The sequence below is a fragment of the Hyperolius riggenbachi genome, chromosome 4, assembly GCF_040937935.1.
Source record: "Hyperolius riggenbachi isolate aHypRig1 chromosome 4, aHypRig1.pri, whole genome shotgun sequence".
In the NCBI taxonomy this organism is placed as follows: Eukaryota; Metazoa; Chordata; class Amphibia; order Anura; family Hyperoliidae; genus Hyperolius; species Hyperolius riggenbachi.
Window position 1 is genome coordinate 76,868,095 of NC_090649.1, and position 21,664 is coordinate 76,889,758.

Genomic DNA, 21,664 nt, shown 5'->3' on the forward strand with positions numbered 1-21,664 from the left:
ATTCGCAGTGAGTCACTTTGTCATTTGCAATTGCTCTGCAGTTCTGGACAGCTCAGAATACTGTCATTATTCCACTAATGGCTTGCTGCAGCTGAGCTGCACCCAGATAGTCCTGGATTTTCTGCATGCATGTTCTTGCATAGTACTGCATGCATTTGTTATGATGATCTTTCAGCTAGCAAATGGTGTTCAGGCCAGCACAGGATTGAATGATTACCATTCAGCTGTGTGCAGATTTGCATCTCTGCTCTCATTGGATGACCTCAGTATAAAGGTTTGCTTCCTGCAAGCGTGCTCTGCCCATCATAGTTTCAGATCTGTCTAAGCTGTTACTGGGGCCCTTGATCTTGTAAAATATATTCCTTGTCTTAGTTCAGTTATCCTGTGGAGCTACGTTATATATTTCCCATGGGGTCATATATATGTACTCCTTCTAGTATAGAGATTCTGTATTGCCTAGGCTTGTTCGCTGTATTGCTCCTGATCCTAGCCAGTGTTCTTGCTTATGTTATATATTGGTTCATCATTGATATATACATATGTTAACAACACTTAAGTAGATACACAGAACCGGCACTGCAACTGTCGATCAACATGCACAGAGACTAAAGTAGGTTGCCTTTAAGAGGATTGGTAACGGGTCATGCTACAAATAGCGTGCTCAGGCTTGAAAACAGCAGGTCATGGTAAGCAGAATGCAAGAGGAAAGTCGGCACATGCAAATGCGTAGCAGTAAAAAAGCTTTATTCTTGCGGCTTCATGCGGTTAGCATAACGACACAAAGTTGATAAAAATTGTCCTACCCGTTACTCCATGTGGCTGTGGGGTGAGGTGGGAGCAGTGGGGGCCGCCTTACGACCGTTTCGCTCTCTTGAGCGTCTTCAGAGGCAATGCGCACGCCATATTGTGGGCTCTCGCCGTATATATTATGTGGGAAACTACCCATGGTGCTAGGCGTGCGGGTCCCCGCCGTACGTCCTCACTTCCGGGAGGTTGCCGTCATCTGACGTCTTCCGCCCGGAAGCTCGGGCGTTCCACGCTGGCTGCAGCACCTGCGCACATAGCTCTGTGCGTCTAACAGTGCTGCAGCCACACAGAGGAAGAGGGGTATAAAGGATGATAGGAGTAAAGATGAAAGAGCATCATTCACTTTTGAGTACACTCCCATGCACAAAGAAGTTAGAAATAGCATCCTGAATAATTGGAAGATCATTCAAAGAGACCCCATTTTAGGAGCTATTTACAAACAGCCACCGTTGATTTCATTTAAGAGGGCCCCCACGATAGGAGACAAAATTACAAGAAATGAGTATAAAACGTCAAGAGGTAGAAATTGGTTAGAGGAAATGCAACCCAAGGGTAACTATAGGTGTGGGCGCTGCTCGGTCTGTCCTCTCATGAAGCAATGTCCCCGTATACAATTAGGTCCAATAGATAAGAAATTTAGCACCCTAATTACCTGTCAAACAAAATATGTAGTTTATGTTATCTGGTGCCCCTGTCACCGATTCTACATAGGCATGACTACCAGAAAGTTAAAAGAAAGAATTCAGGACCATGTGAGATCGATTGGTTCAGGTAAGGGCTCGCCCCGATTGATAGAACACGTAAGGGCAGACCATCAAAGCAACCCAAATTGTTTAAGATTTGTAGGTTTAGAGCAAATCAATCTACCTTCCAGAGGAGGCAACAGAGAACAACTGCTATTAAGAAAAGAATCTCGCTGGATAATCCAGACCGATGCAATGGGAGCATTGGGTCTGAACGACCATATCGATATGGCCTGTTTCCTGGATCCCTAGTTAGTGTACCCACGTACTGGACTGCAGGTTTAGATAGTTAGGTGGTCCTTCCCTAATGTTTATATGTTGTTTTTATACTATGTTATACGCAATTGTCCCCTTTTACTGCCTATTAAGAACCAGTGGTATGAGGGGTGAGTAGGGTTCAAATTTGAATTAGAGGGTTTTATATCATTTGAGCACCCGTTGGGGCTTTGGGGTTAAGGCCATAAATTCATGTGCCCCCATCTAGTTATGACAATACAAATCATTCCCTCCCCTAGATCTTTTTGTTCCCTCTTCTCTCTTCTTGTCCCCCTCCCCTTTGGCGTCCATTTTTAATATACTCAATATTAGATGGGTAGTGCTTTGTATCTATGCACTACTAATGAGAGTATTACCAATCATCCTGGCCATTTTGAGGGACATTATTGCGTTATAACTTATGCCATGTAACATATTTTATCTTTTTAGAGCTTGCAAGGCTGTGGTTTTCCGTGTTTGCTTGGCAGGACACACGGAAACGCAGTTTAGCATTTTCCTACGCTTTGCTGCCATCCAGTGGCTGCAGCACTGTTAGACGCACAGAGCTATGTGCGCAGGTGCTGCAGCCAGCGTGGAGCGCCCGAGCTTCCGGGGCGGAAGACGTCAGATGACGGCAACCTCCCGGAAGTGAGGACGTACGGCGGGGACCCGCACGCCTAGCACCATGGGTAGTTTCCCACATAATATATACGGCGAGAGCCCACAATATGGCGTGCGCATTGCCTCTGAAGACGCTCAAGAGAGCGAAACGGTCGTAAGGTGGCCCCCACTGCTCCCACCTCACCCCACAGCCACATGGAGTAACGGGTAGGACAATTTTTATCAACTTTGTGTCGTTATGCTAACCGCATGAAGCCGCAAGAATAAAGCTTTTTTACTGCTACGCATTTGCATGTGCCGACTTTCCTCTTGCATTCTATATACATATGTTAGTCAGTCGTTTGTAGTTTCATTGATAGCTGTAAATTGTAATACGCTAGGAAATCATATCTATTGTATATTTGTCTATGTATTACATTTGCCTGCCTTTTGATTCTGCTGTTTCCTGACTATTCTGTCCTGTCTTTGCGAGGTAGCCATTGCTGTGGTTGCTATTGGCTACCTCACTCTCGTCTTTGTGAATGCTTGCTGTCACTAAGATAGTGACTAGATCAGCAAGCATTCATTCTGTCAGCCTCTGTCCTCCTAGTCCTGTCCTTGCAGGTAGCCATTGCTGTGGTTGCTATTGACTACCTCACTCTTGTCTTTATGAATGCTTGCTGTAACTGAGATAGTGATTAGTTCAGCAAGCATTCATTCTGTCAGTCTCTGTCTGCCTAGCCCTGTCCTTGCAGGTAGCCATTGCTGTGGTTGCTATTGGCTACCTCATTCCAGTCTGTCTTGTATCTGTCTGAATGTTTGCTATCGCAAGAACAGCGCAACATCGCACTGCGCTGCCATTGCGTCTTTTCAGAAGCCCAGAGCTGCAGTTGCTCTGTGTAGCTTCTTCCATAATTCAGCTCTCAGCCTTGTTGTGCTGGCTGGTCAGAAAGTACGACCCCCCGGCGTTACACAAATAACTAGGCTGTGTACCTTTTTTTTTTTTTTTCTGCATGAAAGTGTTAAACATTTAGGTAAGCAAGTGACAGTTTCTATCTAGACAGTTCTATCCAATCTAGTCAGATTACAGTGTAAAGGTGCATACACACGCACTACCGCCGGCAACGACGGGTCCGCCGGACCCTCCCGCTGGACGGACGTTCAGCCGACAGTAGCACGTGTGTACGCGCTGTCGGTGGACTGATAAGGCTGTTTCTAAACGATCCGTTCAAGTTCAGAAACGGCCTTATCAGTCCGCCGACAGCCAGTAACACGTGCTACTATCGGCTGAAAGTCGGGTCTGACGGACCCGTCGCTGGCGGCCGTAGTGCGTGTGTACGCACCTTAACTCTCAGTGTAACCCTCAGTGATCAGGAATAACAGCTATAAAACACTTTTGTGACGGATAACAGCTTCTGGGTGCAGGGAATAGATAAAGAAAGGTCAATAGTTTATAGACTTTAGCTCTTGGACACTTAGGCCCCTTTCACACCTAAGCGGGAATCGCATGATTCCAGCTATCCGCAAACCACTAGCGTTTTTAAAAAAAAACACTAGTCCTATTCTACCCTATGGCAGTGTTCTCACTGCCACGATCATGGGCGTTTTGCGATTATAGCTAATCGCCAACGCGTTACCTGCAGCAGTTTGCTGGCAATTCTGGAGCGATTAGCATGCATAGAACCGCTAATCACGATCGCTCTCAAAACACTTATTTGTCCAGTGATTTTTCCGCGTTTATCATGGAAAAATCACGCCCGCAAAAAGCTAGCGGTAATCGCTAGCGTTTTGCGATTTCTAGTGTGAACGAGCCTTTAAGCTAGTAATACACCATGAGGTTTTTTTCAGCAGATACATGGCTCGATAGATAATTTCCGACAGGTCCGATCTGATTTCGAACGTTTTTCTGATCGATTATCTCAAAGAAGTGAATGGAAATTGGTCAGAAAAAAACGATCAATCAGAAAATCAATTGGAAAGTAAATCTGCTGAAAAAAACTCATCGTGTATTCCCAGCATAAAAGACTGTGTGAAAAAGCCGAGACTATAAAACATTTAGCTTCTTTTACAGGTTTTAAAACAGAAAATAAAACTAGGAAAGTAATTTTAAGAATGTAGAAGCAGTAGAGTGTTGTATCGTGTTAGCCAGATGGAAAAGCAAGAAGTTTTGAATCAGGATGATACCATTTATTGGCTAACTTAAGTCCACTGTGCATCCAGCCCTTGCAATTCACTTTTTTGCACTTTTGCAATGGAAAAAGTACCAAAACGTAGGTGAAAAGTACTGTCAAAATTATTTTGAGTATTTGTTTGTTTGCTGATGGTGAAAAAAGTTTTTTTTTTACAAGTTAAAATACCACCTAAGAGAAAACTCAGGTGAAGAAAGTGAATTGCATATGGCCCCTTGTTTCTCCCTTATGGACCAGAGAAGTTTTGACATTTTAGTTATGTCCCTATTTAATCAGCAATAACATTATCCCTACTTATGACACCTAAATTAAATACATATCATTTTTTTCAAGACTAACTAGGCTTTGATTGAATGACATTTTTTCCCTCAATTTTGTTTTCTATGCATTTTAATAGGAAAAGAGGAAAAAATAGAAAAATACACATTATTACTCAGTTTTACCAATTCCAGTTTAAAAATAAAAAGCGCTATTGTAGATAAAAAACACAAATTTTGTTTTGCTATTTCTGCTGTTTACCACAAAACTTAAATTATGTTCTTGTCACAATATATGGTGAAGATATTTGATTCTGAAATAATGCTATAGTGTGTATTTTTCACTACGAACTGAGAAAATAAAAGTATTTTTAATGGTAAAAATCAATCTTATTGGCTTAGGGAACATATATTCGCTTTCACCAATTAGTGCTGCAGCAGATAGTGCCAGAGGTTTGTACAGGAGCAATGCCCAATCATGCACAGCTGTGCTTCAGCTACACAACTTATATCTACGTCCTCGTGGTTTAGATGAAGTCACAAAGGACGTAGATATACTGCAGTGGTGGAAAAAGTGGTTAAAAGAATAAGAGTTAGCAAGCTTTTCGGCTGTGCAGCCTTCGTCAGACTTAAATCCTGTTTCCTTCTCGTTTTTAAGAAGTAGGAAGATATATACAATTGGTTATCTCATCAGTTTATTTTCATCACAGGTTTCCTTTAAATACAACGTTGAATATATTGGGCCTAGGAATGCCGGGAATAGACGGTGCGTTTCCACGGCTCGATTATGCTGCCGGATCGATTCCCGCTCATCCCCGCGGGTGATTCTCTTATCTGCTGCTCATTTTCCTTATCTTTTTCCATTGTCCTGCCCATGGTATCGAGCGTGTAATCAATCCGGCGGGTGATCGGACACGTCGGAAATTATCAATCAATCAAGCCATCTAATGGTGCTGCGGAAATGCACCGTGTATTCCCGGCATAATGCACAAAAGGAATCATATAACGGGTAATGCGGCTTTGGCATTACTACCAGTAAAGTTGCCAGACTTTTTTTCCGGCATCAAGTCCATTGAGCAAAATTTAGTAGGAATGCTCTGACATGGATAGGTGTGTCATGTGCTGGGCACCTAATTGGCCACCTAAGGTAATAAATGAATAGGTAACCCTACTTGTCAGAGGCTAAAATAACCCGCAAATCATTCGCTGTTCCCACCAGGTTAGTCTTGTTACACATCCATTTTGCGTACATGAATCCTCCAGCCAGCAAGAGAAAATAAACTTGAATAAGACAAAGGTACAGTAAAGCTTGTGGGAACAGCTCTACAGTGCTAGAGGTAGGGAATGAGCACAAAGGGAAGTTGCATCCTGGACAACCCAGGTTAGTTCCAAAAATATATGCATGTGAGAGGCAGCACATGTGCAGTTGCCACTCTAAAGGAGCTGCCGGGCACAGAACAGAGGGAGCCCGGATTATGCCAAGGGACCTTACTGACTACGAGGGGCTGGAAAAAGCCCCAGGTAAGTTAATTTGCCCATTTTAGCTACCTGCTCAGGGTCCCTTTAAAGCAGGCTCTCACCAGCCCGACAGTCTCCAAACCCTTACACCTCTAAACTTTGCTAGAAGCTTCAAAGAGATTCTTATCTGTGTTCCCACCAGGGATGGTCGGAACGCCAAATTCCGATTCCGCGGTAATTCCGCATTCCGTCATGTACCGATTATCGATTCCGCTTTCCGCTACCAATTTCCGCATTCCAAGGCGGAATTTCCGCCGGAAATCGCGGAAGTTCCGCCCGACTTTAACATCAATTTTCTCAAAAACTATAAGGTCTTTTTAAAAACTTTTTTTTGCATCTTGCTCAGAAGGTTCTGTTTAATAAACCCTGAAAATTTTGTGTTTCTAGGACTTACGGGGGCTTTACTATTAACTGCTAAAGTCGGCGGATTTTTACTGTAATGTAAAATGCAGAAAATAGGCAGATGCAGATTTTCTGCATTTTACATTACAGTAAAAAAACGCCGACTTTAGTGGTTAATAGAAAAGCCCCCTTAAGTCCTAGAAACACCAAATTTTCAGCGTTTATTAAACCAAATCTTGTGAACAAGATGCAAAAAAAAGTTTTCAAAAAGACCTTATAGTTTTTGAGAAAATCGATGTTAAAGTCGGGTGGATTTTCCGCGATTTCCGGCGGAAATTTCCGTGATTTCCGGCGGAAATCCGCCTACGGCACTTGCATTACCGATTTCCGCATTCCGATACAGAAATGCAATTTCCGATCGGAATTTCGGAAATTGCATTTCCGCGGAATCCGAATGAGCATCCCTAGTTCCCACACATCTACTTTCACAAGTGTCCTTTACAAGTGTCACACCTACAGTGACGCTGAAAATTCATATTTTCTTCATATTTCATGCGTTTCTAGCCGCTGAGAGTATGAAAACTTAACCATCTTTGCAGAAGTTGTTAAGCTCAGTCTGACACACACACTGAGCAAGTCTCACAAACATTGCACATACAGACCCCGAGGAATGCAGGTTCTTAGTAAACCTTGACAGCTTATTATCAGAATCAGAATCAGAATCAATTTATTTATTTTCGCCAAGTAAGTTTGCACCTACAAGGAATTTGTCTTGGCAGTTGCTTAACAAACACAAACAAAAACAATACAAGGACAGACAGTGTGAATATTACAAGTTAAGGACATTATAAGTATAGTGGCAGTAAGCAATGTGAGAATTGTTCATGTTTAGTTCTGTGCTGATTACTTTCTAACGTGGTTCAGCATTAAGTATGGCTACCGCTAGTTCATATGTGCAAATTTGTAACACCTTGGTGAATGCAAATATGCAGTTCATTTCTTGCTAGGACTTACCGGTATTTGCATGGGGAAATCGTTCTTTGCCCAATTTTGTCCTTTCTGAAAGGGAGCTGGAGTTTTACCCTCTGTCAAGGAGCATATCAGCTCTTATTTCAGCCCTTCCCATCAGGATAAGGTCTGGTACAAACAGATCTCTGTGTCCTTCATTATTTGTTGAAATTCTATCTCTGACACACCAACAGGACACTGGCAAATTATTTGGATTATCCAACACAAGGACTTTATCGCTTACTGGACTGGACTTTCAGACATTCTACCTAATTTTCTCATCTCTTACTTAATTCTATCCAACAAATCTGTTCAGCTGCTCGATATATTTATTTGGCAATTTCAATGTCTATTTTTGTGTACACTTTTATAATAAAACTACATTTTTTTTCCAGTTTTTGAAATAAATTCTTTAGCACTGTCAAGCCAATTTTGTGCAACCTGCAGGTAGTGTTGGGCGAACACCTGGATGTTCGGGTTCGGGCCGAACAGGCCGAACATGGGCCAGATGTTCGGCATGTTCGGCCCGAACCCCGAACTCAATGGAAGTCAATGGGGACCCGAACATGCCGCAATACGGCCCCCCTATGGGGTCGCAGGCATAAGGGGGGAGCATGCCCCAATCGCGGGGGGGGGGGGCGGAAATTCCCTCCACCCCCTCCGCTAGCGCTCCCCCCTCTGCCTGCTTCCCCATAACAAAAGTTTGTTGAAAGTTAATACTAGTACCGGTGGCTGGCTGCTGGCAGTGGAGTGAGTGAGGAGGAGGAGTCCGCTAGGAGAGTGACGCGTTGTGGCCAGGCAGCGGGCGGTTCAGCAGGAGTACCCTTGTGGTACTTCCGCCCTTTCTCTGACCTCACGTCCTCTACGTTATGACGCGTACCCTCGTATGCGTCATAACGTAGAGGACGTGAGGTCAGAGAAAGGATGGAAGTACCACAAGGGTACTACCGCTGAACCGCCCACTGCCCGGCCTCACTCTCCTAGGCGGACTCCTCCTCCTCACTCACTCCACTGCCAGGCCAGCAGCCAGCCACCGGTACTAGTATTAACTTTCAACAAACTTTTGTTATGGGGAAGCAGGCAGAGGGGGGAGCGCTAGCGGAGGGGGTGGGGGGAATTTCCGCCCCCCCCCCCGCGATCGGGGCATGCTCCCCCCTTATGCCTGCGACCCCATAGGGGGGCCGTATTGCGGCATGTTCGGGCGAACAGGGCCCTGTTCGGCCGAACAGGGGCCCTGTTCGGCGGGCATTGAATAGTTCGGGCGAACCCGAACTAAAAAGGCCGAACACCATCAGGTGTTCGGCCGAACTCGAACATCACCCGAACAGGGTGATGTTCTGCAGAACCCGAACAGTGGCAAACACTGTTCGCCCAACACTACCTGCAGGCACCCAGTGCCCAGAATGGGGACAAGTGACCATCACTATAAAAACAGATGTACTGGAGTTAGGCTTTGTTTCAAACACAGGGAGTTACAGTTTAAATGAAAACAGCTATAATCACTATAAAGATTTCAGCAAGGCTTGGTGTACAGAGGCGCCAGAGTAGAATAAGAACGTTTAAAAACCGTCTAAAAGAGGGGGATGTTCAGGTGGACTTACCTCCCTCGAAAATATAGAACTCAACTGAGTCACAATATATCAATACAAAAATTTTATCTAACTCCACTTAGTGCAACGCGTTTCGCAGGAGTATAGCTCAATGGGTCTAAATGCAGAAGTGAGCGCCTCTGTCTCTAGACAGAGGCACTCACTTCTGCATTTAGACCCATTGAGCTATACTCCTGTTTGCCTGATGACGCAGGACCACACCTGCGAAACGCGTTGCACTAAGTGGAGTTTTATAAAATTTTTGTATTGATATATTGTGACTCAGTTGAGTTCTATATTTTCGAGGGAGGTAAGTCCACCTGAACATCCCCCTCTTTTAGATGGTTTTTAAATGTTTTTTTTCTACTCTGGCGCCTCTGTACACCAAGCCTTGCTGAAATCTTGATTCCAACCTCGGTGGAGGGGTGCTACCCCATTTACTATCTACAGAGAGTGACATCTTAAAAACCTGAGTGGGGTCAGGTTCTAATACTCCCTACCTGCACTTCAAATGGTTGCCTATGGGTAACCCATGTTTGTGAGTATATCTAAATGTTTTGCTTTAAACCACCACCAACTTAACAATACTACACCATATTGGGCTCTCGATTTCTCTTTGTTCTTCAATCACTATTAAAACAAGTTCAATTTACACATTGTGGGTCCATGCATATTGGACCCTTTTGCATAAACAACATAAACACTATTGCACTCTAATTTCCAATTAAAGTGCTCAATGCTTAAATATTACCAATCGTAGTAGAGTGCCTGTTCTCCTTCCCGACCAGGTTTCGGCATTACTCCTTAATCATGTGATCATGTCACTTGTCAATCAATAGCAAATTAGAGCTGTACATATTACTCATCTGATTTGTCAATTATTTGCCTCCCCTTGCAATCAAACTTCTCCTAGGAGAAGATTTTAAATATATCCATTCCAGGTTTAGGTTCCCAAATATTCTTGAATCTCAGGGAGCCTTCTAAAACCAGACTCATTGTCTTTCAGTGAACTCTGTTTATACACTGAAAGATGTTGATCAATTGGTTTTCAGTAAAACTAAATAAAATATTGTAATGATAATAACTCCCCAAGTGCCAATCTTGTAAATAGATTACTTCAAGACATGCGTATGAAAGTAACCAACTCTACAGGGAAAACTGTTTCAGTTTTGCAAAATAAAGAAAGGGGTTAGGACCTCTTTTGGACTTTTTTTAATCTCTATCCCTACTGAAAAGATTTTCCTTCGCTTCTTGTACTGGAATCTTCATGAACCTCCACAGTTTCAACAGGAACCATGACGGTCCCAGTGTAAGGAAATTAGGAAAAAAAATAATGGTACTTCTAACTCTTCTCTGCACTATCTAAAAAGCTTTATTTGTTGCAGTCTTTTCCTGCTGGAGAAAAGTACTACTTGTATGTATTATCTAAAGAAAGAATATAATGACAATAGTTTTTTGGATATTTTGCTGGCCGTTTTCTTCTGCTATCCTTTAAGTCATCAACCTGGAAAAACATGTAAATCATTACCTAGCCAAAATGTAACACCAAGCTACTAGCAGCAAGTGTGTAATACAAACACTGCTTTGGTCCTGTAAATGGTACTGTGCTGCTTGTAAGACTGATACGATTATCTGTACTGTTGTGAGTCATTGGTTCCTGTTTTTTTCTGCTAGCTAGGAACATGGAATGAAAATGCTGCCTCATGTAGAAAGTTGGTGAATCCTGTAAATAAGCCTGGTTTCCGTTATCCCACCTATGCACTACTGAATACAACACTACTGAAATCAAAACATTATTTTCTCAAAGGAAATAAAGATGGCAGCTTCATATTCCCAACATTTCAAGGTGGTTCCTTTAAAAAGAAAAAATATTAAAAAAGAAAAGAGAAATTGAAATGAAGAAACTTAAAATTAGTTACAAACATTCAATCTTAGAATCTAAAACAAAAAAATTAAAGGACCACTATTGTGGAAAAAAATTAGGCAGTTAAAATCTGACAGAACCGACAGGTTTTGGGCCAGTCCATCTCCTCATGGGGGATTCTCGTGGCTTTCTTTGTTTTCAACAGCATTTCCTGAACAGCAGTTTAACTGCCAAAATAGCAAGATACCAGCCAGCCTTCCTACTCACTTGCACATTATTTTGTCAGTTAGACTTTGTAACTGCTGTCCAGGAAATGCTGTTAAAAACAAAGAAAACCTGAGAATCCCCTATGAAGAGATGGACTGGCCCAAAACCTGTCGGTTCTGTCAGATTTTAACTGCCTATTTTTTTTGCGATAGTGGTCATTTAAGGAAAAGTAAAAAATGAGGAATAAGAACAAACAAAGGCCCATATGCAATTAAATTTTTCACCTGAGTTGACTTCTAGGTGATCATTTTCATTTTCTCAAAAAATAACTTTTTAGCATTTAAAGTGACTCCGAGCTCATAAAAAAAAAAAAAGTTGTACTCACCTGGGGCTTTCTCCAGCCCAGTGCTGGTCGGGAGGTCCCACGACGGCGTCCTGGCTCTTCTCCTTCTCCCCGCTCCGGAATGGCTGACAGGCCGCAACCCGGGCGACACTCAGCAGAGTGTCGGGCTGCTCCTTCCGCATATGACGCGGATTACGTCACACGCCGGCCGCCTCGCGTCATCACGGTGGCCGGCGTGAAAGTACTGCGCATGTGCGATTAAAGCGCGCATGCGCCGTACTGCCACGCCGGTAGCTGTGATGACGCGAGGTGGCCGGCGTGTGACGTAATCCGCGTCATATGCGGAAGGAGCAGCCCGACACTCTGCTGAGTGTCGCCCGGGCTCCGGCCTGTCAGCCATTCCGGAGCGGGGAGAAGGAGAAGAGCCAGGACGCCGTCGTGGGACCTCCCGACCAGCACTGGGCTGGAGAAAGCCCCAGGTGAGTACAACTTTCATTTTTTTTATGAGCTCGGAGTCACTTTAACAGATAAAAAGTACCTAAAAGTTAGTGAAAAACCACTATCAAATTTATTTTGAATGTTTTCTTGCTTTCTGGTGGTTTAAAATGAATGTTATGGCAAGATGGTAAAATATCACCTAGGAGAAAACTCAGATGAAAAAGTTAATTGTATATGGGCCCAAAAAATCTAATAGGAAAAGAAGGGCGTATAAGAAAAATTAAGAAAAAGAAATAAAACATTAAAGAAAAGATGAGGAGATACATTATTAGTGTTCATAAATGTTACTGAAACACGATCAAATATTCAGATCATAAAACAGTCGGTAAAACAAAGAAGAATGTATGTTTTTGGAACTTTATGATTGTACATTCCTTTTGCACCAAGAACACTCAGAAATGGGAAGCCTGCTACACATGTTGGTCATCTTCATACAAGTCCTCTCTGAAGTGGGAGTCCACAGGAAACCAGCTGCAGGCTTAGACATCATGTAGCATTCTGGGTGAAGCCATACACTTTTTTGAGGTGTTTCTTTTGAAACAAAATGTGAAATTGTTCAACTCCAAAAGTGATCAGAATCCAGACATGGCATTTAATGCAAAAAAAAAGTAAAGCAAAAAATAAAAATGACTTAGGGAACTTTAATAATATTATTATTGTTATCTAGTATTTATATAGTGCCGACATATTCCGCAGCGCTTTACAGAGTACATAGTCTTGTCACTTAACTGTACCTCAGAGGGGCTCACAATCTAATTCCAACCATAGTCATATATGTCTATTCTAGTCTATGGCCAATTTAAGTGGGAAACCAATTAACTTATCTGTATGTTTTTGGCATATTAGAGGAAAACAGAGTGTCCAGAGGAAATCCAGACAGACACAGGGAGAACATGGAAACCTCTTGCAGATGTTGACCTGGCTGGGATTGAAACCAGGGACCCAGCCTTGCAAGGTAAGAGTGCTATCCAATAAGCCACCATGCTGCCCATAATTATATATAAATTGTTATTGCTGGAGGTGCTATTTAAGGATTTGGGGGAGGGGGGGGGGGGGGTTACTCTCATACAACCAAATTTGCCAAAAACAAACAAACAAGTCTAGCAGGATGTTTTTATCTTTGAGTGTACAGTAAGGCTCTGTTCCCACTTGAGCGGAGAACAACATTTTTTTGCTTTTCTTCGCTCATTTCTACATGGACAGTGAACAGCTGCTATTTTATAAATAGGAGCCGTGCACACGTGTCACTCTGCAACGGTTGTGGTAAGCGGACTGCACTTCTGTGCAGTCCATGATAATCCCGGGCAGGCGGATGCGCTCCCCCATATAGCCTATGGGGGTAACGCATCTGCCCTATACTACAGCTGGACCATCGGAGTGGACATTATATTGTCCTCTCCCGCTGATCCAGTGCAAATGGGAACCGAGCCTAATCGTCAGGTGTGATTATCTGTTAATGCAGATCTTGATGGATCTCACGATTCTCAGGTAAACTAATGTCCATCCTTGTTAAAGTAGACTTCTTCATGAAAATGATTTGTGAGCCATAGTGATGACTGATGAGCAGATATTACACCCATGTGTAATTACGCATCGTAATACGCACTTACGCATCGTAATCGTAATGTGAAATTTCGGGGGAATAGCATAATTAATTTCGTAGTTATTTACCATTCGTAATTGCGCATGAATTTACACATAATTTACGCATAATTTCGTGCCAACTGTGGTGATTAATAGCAAAGCTTCCATACATGCTATTACTACCAAAATTGATCCATATGTTAAGGAGAATAGTGGGTACAAGTTACAAAAATAATTGTTCAAAAAGACCTTGTAGTTTTTCTGTCTTTTTCTCAGTTTAAAAACCATTTTTATTTGCATTTTTAAAACCGATTTTCTCAAAAACTACAAGGTCTTTTTGAAAAATTATATTTATGACTTGTACCCACTATTCTTCTTAACATATGTATCAATTTTGGTAGCAATAGCATGTATGGGGGCTTTGCAATTCACCGCCAAAGTCAGCACAAAATTATGTGTAAATTACCCGTAAATTCATGCGTAATTACGAATGATTATGCAAAGTCAATTGAATTTCGAATTTGTAATTGTGTGTATGCGTAATTGCGAAAATGTACGTGTAATTTGGTGTAATCATAATTGGCAGATTACGATGATCACTAGTGAGCCACAGTATGGAGTTCTGATACATTCAAGAGGAACTGTAATAACATGATGAATAAAGTTGCTTATTTTTTTACGGTATTCATTAACAGTATAAATTGTTTAGTCAGAGTTTGCCCATTGTAAGATCTTGTAAAATCTTTCCTCTTGGAAACATTTTACAAAGGAAAGACAAAACTAAGGTCTTTGTTGCCCAAGGCCAGTGCTTGGCACTAGGGATGCTCGGATACCCCTTTTTAAAATCCCAATTGATTTGGATCCGGATACCCAGATATCCAGGTCCGGATCAGATATCCAAATCCGAACTTTTCGGAATCCGAATAGAATCGGATATCCGAACCCAATATCTGGGATATCCGCCCGGATTCGGATATCCGAATAGAAAACCGGAAGTGGCCTTTAAATTGCTTCCAAAACGTTTTTAGGGTAAATGAGGCATGTAGCATCATTTTTTCTTAGGGAAACACTAATTGATTATGTGGGGACTTAAAATCCCCCCCCCCCCACAAAAAATGGCTGTAAATTAACATCAGGACTAGGTTCCAGACAGCGGTCGTGCAGCCCACAATGGGCTTGATTCACAAAAGAGTGCTAACTGTTAGCACGGCCGTTTTCGTGTGAATTTTCACATTGCGCGCTATCACGAATTTCCGCATGAAACGATAACGTTTTTGATAACGATAACGAAATCGATATTGTTTTCGCGCAAGAAATCCCGTTTGCGCGCAAAAACATAACCGTTGTGTGCGAAACTTCGCGATCGCGCGCAATGCGAAAATTCGCACAAAAACGGACGTGCTAACAGTTAGCACTCTTTTGTGAATCAAGCCCATTGTGTCCAAAGTCCAACCGCACAACTGGGACATGACAGTTTTCAGCCCGGACACCTCCAAAAAATTACGCAGCAATTGTGTTTTGGGTTAAATATAGGTGGTATCAGTGGCCTGTGGCACCCTGGTGATGGGAGCAGCATAGGCAGCAGGAGCAGGGCAATGCAGCAGGTGTAACGTGTGCCAGGAGCATGCCGGACATGGCACGTGTACGTGGCACGTGTATGTGGCATGTAGCGTTGGTGGTACCACGACCGTCTGGAACTCCGGGCCTGCACGGGCGTTCCAATCCGCTCTCATCGGTGCTTCCGGGGGACCTCGGCGGAACAAGCCCACATTGTGTCCAAAGTCCAACCGCACAACTGGGACATGACAGTTTTCAGCCCAGACGCCTCAAAAAAATTATGCAGCAATTGTGTTTCGGGTTAAATATAGGTGGTATCAGCACAGCAGCAGTGGCCTGTGGCACCCAGGCGGTGGGAGCAGCACAGGCAGCAGGAGCAGTGCAATGCAGAAGCAGTAGGTGTAATGTGTGCCAGGAGCACATGGCATGTGTACGTGGCACGTGGCACATGTACGTGGCACGTAGCGTTGATAGTACCACAGCTGTAAAAAAAATTGTGAACCAGGTGGCTTAGTTAGTAATAGTTAATCAGGAGGAGCCAGGAGGTTGTGGTGGTGGTGGTAAAGGGTGGTAAGGCATGCATAGTGATTCCCAGCCACTTCATGTCCAACTCATGCCAACAACAGGGTAAGACTCGCCCAACAGGGTCTGGCGGTGGTTTTTTCTTGCACGGAAAGCGATGGATGGAGCAGAGGAGGCCACTGAGGACTGGCTGCCTGAACAGGCCTCAGTGTGGGCAGGAGTGGCAGAGGGTGTTCTGGTGCTCCGAGTCTGACCACTGCCAGTGCCAACTTGCTTCAGCCAAATGATGTGGGGTACTAGTACTTTATTAAAATTAGGGTTGGACTTTAAAGCAAATCAGCACGGAGTGACAGACAGCAGAGTAGAAGACATTAGTGCACACTAAGGGCTTGATTCAGTAAACGGTGCTAACCCATTTAGCACACCTAAAGACTTTGGGGCGTGTTAACTAGGGTGCTAACTGGGTTAGCACCGTTTACTAAATTCACATTGCGTGCAAAGGCGCGTGCATAGCGAAACGGCGCACCGCGGTGCAACAAAAACTGCGCGCCCGATGCGCCTATAAGGTCGCTTTGCGCGCAATGTGAATTTATCATGCCTAAACCAACTTTAGGCGTGATATAGGGCTTTTCACAGGCAGGCTAACACTTAGCACAGTTTACTGAATCAAGCCCATACTGTCTAACTGACACTGCTCAGCACAGCAGCACTGCAGTAATCTGTAGTAAGCTAACACAGTAGTACTACTCTAACAACTAACTAGCACTGCAGTACTAACTACACAATAACACAGTAATCCTATTCCCTAACCTATACTGTAGCTAAGGATAATAGCAGGCCAGCAGCTGGTCTGGTCTGTGCATAGCACACACAGACACAGGACCTAAAAGCAGCAGCTGCTGCAGGCCTGCAGCACACACTCTGACTGTCACTGAATGAAATCAAGCTAGCTACCTAATAAACAATAGAACAATAGTCACCTGAACATCCGCCGGAGCACGCCGGAGTTTTGCCGATCTATTTGGGTCAGGACTGTGGAAGATGGCGTAAGTGTAAGCCGTGAGACATCCGGGTGAGTCCTCAGACGGGACTCATTACCGCTGGAGAACACAGGAACTCTGACAACACGGATTCTGGTATTCTCTCCCCTCTCCTGGACTGCATGAATCAGTGAGTTGCGGTGAGGTGATTGACACTGCCGCAGGTTTGATTTTTAACAGATATGTTAAAGTGATTATAACGCCTAAAAGGAAGAACTTGATGAACGTAATTGCAATAACTGTAGGACTTATTTTCAAGAGGATTACAACGCATTAAAGTGAATTATATGAACGGATTTTTTTTGACAGTGCACTATAGGTAGATAGAAAACGCAGGGCCGGGCCGAGGCATAGGCTGGAGAGGCTCCAGGGGCTCTAGGGCCAACCCCCCTGATCCACGCTACGTAGCGTGGATCAGGGGGGTTGGCCCTAGAGCTGCGCAGCCGCACTCGCGGCCAGGCAGACTGCGCAGCCGCGGCCAAAGGAAGCGGCCATGTTGCGAGAGGCAGGAGAGCCCGACCCGGGCCGTGGGGTCGGCAGCCGGCCCGGGGGGCTAATGAGCAGGGGGACCCGGCGGATCGGCACGGAGGGTGCGGACGCCGCCCTCCGAGCCTTAAAAGATGAGGCAGGTAATTTACTTTTTTTAGTAATTTCACCTCGTAAGTCCTTTAAGTTGTATCTATCAGGTTATTATTGATGAGTTTAATGGTTTATGGTTTTTAGTTAAAGTTTTACAGCATTATACTGTTATTTGGCGCCAGTATTGAATTTGTTTGTGTATTTTTTAGCGAAGGGGAGGAGAGCTTAACCCCTAGTATACCTTGCAGCCTTGATTTTAGATAATTTGAGCGCTACAACTATTATTATATTTTCAATAGAACAATAGTGTAGTGAAGGTGTTAATTACTGAAAAGCTTTAGGTGTATCACTGTATACAACACTTGCTAGGCCAGCAGCACTGGATCATGTCTGTCAGTGAGCAGTCATAAGCAAGGACGGGATTTCTCATCATGGCACCCCTCCTTAATATACAGGGGGGCTGGCCAGGGTTCCCTTCTGTGATTAGGTGCTATGGCTTAGGCTGGGAGCCCTCTGATTGGCTCAATGAGGTCAGGAGGGGCTGGCCAGGGTTCCCTTCTGTGATTGGTTGCTAGGGCTTAGGCTGGGAGCCCTCTGATTGGCTCAGTGACGTCATGGATGTCATCTCCTTAGTAACAGTATCCTGATTCGGATATCCGACAGGATATCCAAATTCCTATTCGGATAGTGCTGCAAACCGCATTCCGGATTTGCCCAGATATCCAGAATCTGGATGCGAGGTCGGATAGCTGAAAAAGTTCGGATTATCTGGGTAGTTTGGATATCCGGAATCTGGATGAGCACCACTGCTTGGCACCAAAACAGCTCTATTCTAAATCAACACCAATCTTGTCCATAGCCTTGGTGTGCTATTTGATGGGGAATTGAGCTTCAGAAACCAAATCTCGGCTGTAGTCAAATATTCCTACTTTCATCTTAGGAACATTGCAAAAATTAAACATCTTATTCCCCCAGAAGATCTTTCAACACTAGATCATGCCTTCATAACATCACAGGTGGGCTACTGCAATGCCTTTATGCATGCCTCCCAAACAAGGACCTGTACCACCTGCAGTTAGTACAGAAGGAGAAGAGAAGATTGCTAACAAACCAGTCTTGCCACTGTCACATTACACCGCTTCTTTGCTCACTGCACTAGCTACCTGTAAAATGGAGAATACTCTTCAAGATTGGACTGTTGACATTCAAATTCCTACACAATGTGGGCCCTGGATACATGAAGGACTTGATGAAACTGCACCACACCTCTCACAACCTCAGATCAGCAGGATCCATAAACTTGGTCATTCCCAGAGTGCAACTCAAAACCTTTGGAGCCAGAGCTTTCTGACATGCTGCCCCTATCCTTTGGAACTCCTTACCATACTCAGTGAAGACAGCTCCACCCTGGAGTTATTCAAATCCAGACTGAAAAGCTAACTGTTTAGCCTGGCATTTGCAGACTTGTAGAATTCTTCCTTTGTACCACAATGTACTAATCATCCAATTACTGGTCTGAGCCATGCTTGTGCGCTTTAAGTCCTATGGGAGAAAGCGCTTTACAAATGTTATTTGGTTGATGCTGATAGAGACATACACCGGTGAAGGTAAAAAAAGAGTGTTTACCTCTCCAAACCTCTGCAAAGCAGTTACCTCAGAGATCTTTCCCAGAATGCCCTGCTCAAAATAACTGTCCACAGAAAGTAAGAGGGGGAAATTTACATAACGGAAAAAGGGCGTTACAGAAAAAGACCACATGGTGACAGTGTTGCATACTAACTGAACAACATACAGTCAGAATGCCAATGGAATATTGAACCTCGGATGAGGCAGAACAGGACCCCATGATTTCTAGTTATACCACCATTATAAAGCAATAAAATCTTCTATATCCATCGGGTAGAGGGAGCTCTCATTACCCAAATGTGTTTTGGTCTGGAAGCCTCATCAAAATTTTGCTGAGGGTTCCTACGATTTCTTGTTACGCTACTGCACAAAACAATAAAATGTTTCCCTTTCAACATCTGACATGTCGCCTTTGTGCTATTTCCAATTAAATATAGGGTTTAGATGATTTGCAAATCACCACATTCTCTTTTTATCTGTACTTTACACAACATCACAACTTTTTTGGAAACAGGGGCTGTAAAATGATGTAACACTAAATGCAGATAAAAAAGGCAGTGTTTGAACGTTTTGAGCTTTATTGCTCTATCGTCAGTAGCGATCTGTCCTGGTTTATGGGAGTTTAAGGATAGGAAGAGAAAAGCTTTTATTCAGGGTGTAAAAAAGTAAGAAATTCGTTCAGGCTTTTATTGCTCTCTTATGGAAGCATTTTCCCCACTTTCTGTTACCAGGACAGGAAATGAGAAAGGCAGAAAAAAAAGATATGAGCTCACATTTCATGGAAAATCAGTTTTCATGGTGAAATTCAGGAAGGAATGTTGCAAAACATAACAAAAAAATGTTGTGTTTCAGTGTCCAGTGAATCTGGTATCATTTATGCAGGGAAAAGTATGTTTACCTTTAGTCTTGGAGCCTTACGCCTTGTACACTCAGTAGATTAAAAAGGGAACTGTAACCAAGGATTTAACTTCATCCCAGTCAGTAGCCGATACCCCTTTTCCTATAAGAAATCTTTACCCTTTCTCAAATAGACCACTATAAGGATGTCAGGTGTCATGTTTAGGTCCTGGCAGTTTCCTGTCTGTTAATAGCCTTGCATTGTGGGAAATAACAACTGTCTCCAACTGATATATATATATATATATATAGATAGATAGATAGATAGATAGATAGATAGATAGATAGATAGATAGATAGATAGATAGATAGATATAGATATAGATATATAGATATATAGATATAGATATAGATAGATATATAGATATATAGATAGATATATAGATAGATAGATAGATAGATATAGATAGATATAGATAGATATAGATAGATAGATAGATAGATAGATAGATATAGATAGATAGATAGATAGATAGATAGATAGATAGATAGATAGATAGATATAGATGCAAAAGTTTGGGCAACCTTGTTAATTTTCAATATTTTTCTGTATAAATCGTTGGTTGTTACGATAAAAAATGTCAGTTAAAAATATATCGTATAGGAGACACATACAGTGATAGTTGAGAAGTGAAATGATGTTTATTGGATTTACAGAAAGTGTGCAATAATTGTTTAAACAAAATTAGGCAGGTGCATACATTTGGGCACCACATAAAAAAAAATCAATATTTAGTAGATCCTCCTTTTGCAGAAATTACAGCCGCTAAACGCTTCCTGTAGGTTCCAATGAGAGTCTGGATTCTGGTTAAAGGTATTTTGGACCATTACAAAACATCTTTAGTTCATTCAAGTTTGATGGCTCCGGAGCATGGACAGTTCTCTTTAACTCAAACCATAGATTTTCAATTATATTCAGGTCTGGGGACTGAGATGTCCATTCCAGAATGTTGTACTTGTTCCTCTGCATAAATGCCTTAGTGGATTTGAGCAGTGTTTAGGGTCATTGTCTTGTTGAAAGATCCAGCCCTTGGGTATCTTCAGCTTTGTCACTGATTCCTGGACATTGGTCTCCAGAATCTGCTGATACTGAGTGAAATCCATGTGCCCCTCAACTTTGACAAGATTCCCAGTACCTGCACTGTCCACACAGCATGATGGAACCACCACCATATTTTACTGTAGGTAGCAGGTGTTTTTCTTGGAATGCTGTGTTATTTTCCTCCATGCATAACGCCCCTTGTTCTGCCCAAATAACTCAATGTTCGTTTCATCACTCCACAGCACCTTATTCCAAAATGGAGCTGGCTTGTCCAAATGTGCATTAGCATACCTTAAGCGGCTCTGTTTGTGCTGTGGGTGGAGAAAAGGCTTCCTCTGCATCACTCTCACATACAGCATCTCCTTGTGTAAAGTACGCCGAATGGTTGAACGATGCACAGTGACTCCATCTGCAGCAAGATGATGTTGTAGGTCTTTGGTGATGGTCTGTGGGTTGACTCTGACTGTTCTCACCATTCGTCGCTTCTGTTTATCCGATATTTTTCTTGGTCTGCCATTTCAAGCCTTAACTTGAACTGAGCCTGTGGTCTTCCATTTCCTCAGTATGTTCCTAACTGTGGAAACAGACAGCTGAAAT

General features: G+C 43.1%; 1 long non-coding RNA gene across 2 annotated transcripts; it reads right to left on the reverse strand.

Annotated features, from left to right (window-relative positions):
* Positions 1-12,563: 12,563 nt before the first annotated feature.
* On the reverse strand, positions 12,564-20,200 carry LOC137570390 (uncharacterized). Of its 2 annotated transcripts, none has more exons than XR_011031015.1 (3): positions 20,027-20,200; positions 16,864-17,126; positions 12,564-12,751 (listed from the first exon to the last, which is right to left on the reverse strand). It is a non-coding gene; the product is annotated as an uncharacterized lncRNA (long non-coding RNA). The 2 variants fall into 2 exon arrangements; XR_011031016.1 differs by lacking the exon at positions 20,027-20,200 and adding an exon at positions 19,129-19,170.
* Between the last annotated feature and the right edge of the window lie 1,464 nt (positions 20,201-21,664).